This window comes from Dipodomys spectabilis, unplaced genomic scaffold (assembly GCF_019054845.1).
Source record: "Dipodomys spectabilis isolate Male_0828 unplaced genomic scaffold, ASM1905484v1 ptg000287l, whole genome shotgun sequence".
Taxonomy (NCBI): domain Eukaryota; kingdom Metazoa; phylum Chordata; class Mammalia; order Rodentia; family Heteromyidae; genus Dipodomys; species Dipodomys spectabilis.
Genome location: NW_024870964.1, coordinates 2,044,151 through 2,049,241, shown reverse-complemented (window position 1 = coordinate 2,049,241; position 5,091 = coordinate 2,044,151).

Genomic DNA, 5,091 nt, shown 5'->3' with positions numbered 1-5,091 from the left:
TATAACTTTAATTCTTGCATATGGGTACTCATCAGAGATTTGACAAACATAAAATCTGTCTTCTATTTCTATCATATTCCTCAACACTAGTAAATTTTAGTTTTCTTCTTTTTCCAAAACTTATCGGTAATAGAAAATATTATGCCATGTAAAATAAAATAATTACAAACCACTGTACAAAGCCATTTATAAAACTCATAGTTAGGAATACATTCTCAGCCAATTTTTTTTTTTTGGGTCCAGTCGTGGGGCCTGAACTCTGGGCCTGGGCACTGTCCCTCAGCTCTTTGGCTCAAGGCTAGCGCTCTACCACTTGAGCCACAGCGCCACTTCCGGCTTTTTTCTTTTTGCTTATGTGGTGCTGAGGAATCGAACCCAGGGCCTTGAGCATGCAAGGCAAGCACTCTACCACTGAGCCACCTTCCCAGCCCTCTCAGCCATTTTTAAACTTTCTTATTGACTACAGATTAATCTTCCAAATGAAGAGGAATAGGTGCTCCATGTCTCCAGTCTTGCAAATTGTCACTTCAGATGAATGAATTATGGAAATATAAGCTGATATCAGTTCAAGTATATGCAGAATTGAAACTCCATGGAATGTATATAAACCTTTCAAAGTACTAGCAGACGGTTTAACAGAATGACTATCAGGAAGTTGAAACCAGAGAGGAATAATAGTAATGACATAGAATGAATGAAATGGAACAACGAGCAAATACAGCTAGAATACTCAATGTACACATGTGAGAAAGGAAGTGGTAAGTCGGAAATAAATCTTGTAGAAGGGGTTGATTGAGAAGGATAGAAGGAGTGACTCTGATCCAGGAACATTGGACAATTAGATGCACATACTTAATTGAAACACACTATCACAACCTTTTGTAATTCAGTGAAAACATACAACAAAAAACAAAAACACACAAAAAGCACAACCAAACAGCAATCTCTATAGAGTATGATGATGACTTCTCAAAATTTTAAATATTTAATGAAGGACAATCTTGTGAAAAGCATACAAAGTTGTTTAAAGTGAGCAGTTTGGGGTAGAGGAAAATTTTTAACAGATTTAAATAGATTGTTTTAGGTTATAAATCACCTATATCTGCTGCAAATATTTTCTTCTGCATGTTCTCTTGGTCTGAACTGGATACTCCAATCCTGAGCCACACTTGATAGCTTGTAAAGATAGAATGGAAGAAACAAGATCAAGAACCCATTACTCCACCGGAGAGGAAACAGTCCTCTCTGTTTTCTCTCATTTCTATTGACTACTTTCATTCATAAGTTTATGTCAAGTGATTTGCATTATATATTTCATTCTTTGTTCTGGCAAAGTAATTGTTCAAAATAATTCAGTAAATATTATATTCCATTTTTTTCTATCATGCTGTTTACTTATCCAAGTGAGTCCATTAAACTTCTCACTTGCATTTCGGTGTCACGGAAACCCAGCATCAATGTTAATGAGGACAATCTCTAATGAAAAACTTTGTCTCCAAAATACTACTCCAAGAAGCTGTGATCACAAATATTTAGATATACTTTTTTCTTTTTTCTTTTACCTTGAAAGTCTTCTTATGTCCAAAGTGCCCTCAAAAATCAGTACTCCATCAATTTTTGGTTCAATCACTTCTAACCTCAAAGACATATTTTGCTAACAAGATGCTTAGAGGAAACTGAAGAATACTCCATTTTGTCTTCTCTCTTAAGACTCTCCTTAGATACAATATCAGGATCAGTGAAGCTATTCTTTCCAAAATTATTTCAATAGATTATTTTTCTCTTGGACTTGCATTTGCTCAGCAGGATGTATGGAAAAGAATAGAGTATAATCACCCATACCTTGGATGACAGTGTCTGTTACAAAAGGACAATGCTCCTATGTGCTATTTCTCTGTCCTCCTCTTAGATCTTGCCTGATTTCCAACAAATCAGAGATTCTTGGCTTCAAGTCTAGTGAAGGTGAAGTACTATAAGGCCTTCCCCACTTCTAAATCTTCATGGTTTCTCTTTTAAAACTCTTTTATTTGGATGAGGAATTTATTTTCATATCTTCATTCAATCCGTTCTAAATTGTAGTGAGGTAAATAGGCTCTGTAAAATCACTTTAGTTAGCAAAAATATTACACCAATCTATATCAAAGGTTTGGCCTCCCTCCACTGTTGAAACCAAAATGCTTACCTTGGGCTTCTAAGAATCCGTTTTCTTGCCTTTTCAATTTGCTCAATTCTTTTCTTATTCCAAAACTTTTTGGCTTATGTAATAAGAGAAGTCTTCACTTTCTCATGTTAATAAGGAGCTACTAAGAAATGTGAAATCATCGGTTTCAAGTAACCAATCAGATTTTTTCTGTGATTCAGTGCTTCACGTGCAAAGTCATTGTAGAAGATATTAGAAACTGAAAATTGTAAACTCAATACCTTCTTTCATTGTTGAGGGCACTTTCTCCTTAAATATTTTGACCCAATTATCTTTTTCAGAGAATTACTGTTTGGTAATTAAAGTCATTTCACAAATTTTGATGTCTATTTTTAAAGAACTTTGAATTTAAATTCCACTACAACATTGTTTCACAGAGTAAGAGTAGATTTCCTGGGTAAGGACAATTCTCAAGCGAACCTACAGGATTTATAGCAAGGTTTCTGAGGTTTGTTTTTTTAGTGTGAAAATGAGCCATCTTCATCCACATTGCTCCCTCTCAGCTAAGTCTCCATGGATTACTTTGCATGAAAGCCTATTCTCCCAAGCAATTTTAAATTTTCATAACAGGCTAAGTTGTTAAAAAAAATTGAACAAATTAAAATTTACCTCTCATAATTTTAAAAATCTTTTGAAATTCCTTTATTAGAACCGCAAATTCACCAATCCTAACTCCACTGTTACCAGCAATAACAGTTAACATGTTGTTTTCATAATATAGTGTCCATGAAACTATTATTTTCTTGAGGCTTTGTTATGCATATATATAACCCTATAAGCTGATTCTGAGCAAAATGACCTTCAAGACATGGAAGCAGAGATTATTGTTTGCGGTTGTTGTTTTTAATGTACTATGTGATTTCTATTTTCTTTTTGTTTTTTCCCCTATGCTTTATTCCCTACTGTATTTGATTTTGGTAGCCTGTGTATTGTGTATATATTTACCTTAATTAGGGAAGGGAAGAGGAACAACAAAATGGTGTGACAAAGTTAAAAGGCAAACCAATGCAATAGCAATACTCACAAGACAATATGTTGGAAATGTATATTACAAGTTGTGAAGGGTATTGGGGTAAAGGAAGACTGTGAAGAAATGAGGGATGTGGTAACAAGTTTGAAAAGTTATGTATTCACTACCTTAAAATTACTGTAACCCCACGGTACATCACTTTGACAATAAAATGAAATTTAATAAATAAGCTGCATGAAATAAAATTAAACTGTATTGGTATAGTAAATATTCTTTTTGGAGTAACTTTTTAAAAATCAATACTGTTTGTCGTCTAATTTGAATTAATTACCCCCTTTTTATCAGAGTACCATCAACTTGAATGCTATCTGAATAGACAATATTTTTACAATATTTTTACCAATATTTTGAAAAAAGAATAAATATAGTACTTTCTCACACTAAAAGCGAAAACAGTTTAATTCTATGGAAACCTATAACTTTTAAAAGTAAATAAGTTGTTAAGAAGACAGAATATATGTGTTCTTCAACATTCCAATGACTAGTAACTACTCATTTTCAAATTCAGAAAATTCCATACCTGAGAGATTCAAAACAGTACCAGCTTGCATGTTATGAAATTCTGCAATTGATGCATTTTCCAACGGGGTGTTACAGATTGAGAGTCAACAGAAAAATAACCACTTTCTGGTAGAGGATAAAACTAATTAGCATTGGTAATAATTAATTCTTCAAGAGTAAGCAATTGTTTATCACAATAAGCTATTAGTTTTATGAACATCAATACCAATATTTATGATATAGAGGCATCCTAGCCCAACAGTTTCAAAATTTTAGGGTACACCTCAAGCTTCCCTTAATTCACACCATGAATAGCTTATCTCTATTGTGAAAAAATACAACTCTGCAAATGGGATGCCATACATGTTCTGGAAAAAACACCACAACAAACTGGGTTGCATCATTTTCCCCCCACTGGTATTCTTGGGATCGGAACACTTGCAAGTACTATTTATATTTATACTTTTTTAACTATCATATAAATTCTGGATGCTAAGTTCGGAAGATTACAGTTCAAAGCCCACCCAAGCAGAAAGTTTCCCTAGATTCTTATCTCCAATAAACTTCTCAGCAAAAGCCAGACGCAAGTGGCACTGAGGTTGAAGTTGTAGGGCACGAGCTTGAGCATAGACAGGCTCAGAGACAGTGTCCAGGCCCAGAGTTCAAGCCCTAGGACAAACCAATAAAACAAAAATAAAAACAAACCCCAAACCTAACATATGTCTCAGTGTATACAGTAGCAAATAATTAAGGAAATTGCTTCCTGTGTTACATACAGGTAGAAGAAAGATGTCACACGATTATTCTCTTCATACCATGTTATACCAAAGAATCTGAAAATTGCTCTTATTCTAAATTTATAAATCAATATCATCAACTTGTTGGCAACTCTGTCTTCAACGCTCAAATTATAATTTTATACATGAACTGTTGGCATTATCTATTAACTAAGTTCTAATTATAACTCTCTTGAAAGAATATTCAAGGCAAATAGAATGCAAAATCATTTGTGAATTTGTCAATTAAATACTCTACTTAAAAAGAATTTTGTAGATTCCTATAAAATATAAAATTACAAAAAAATCAAAATATTTATTTTAAATCCAAATTCTAATTTAGCAAGATCTTCAAAATCGTACATTAGGTCTGGCATGGTGGCTCAGTGGTAGAGTGCTTGCCTTGCATGCCTGAGGCCTGGGTTTAATTCCCCAACACCACATAAGCAAAAAGAAAAAAGCCGGAAGTGGCGCTGTGACTCAAGTGGTAGAGTGCTAGCCTTGTGCTGAAGAGCTGAGGGACAGCGCCCAGGCCCAGAGTTCAGGCCCCAAGACCGGGCCCTCCTCCCCCCAAAAAAATCCTA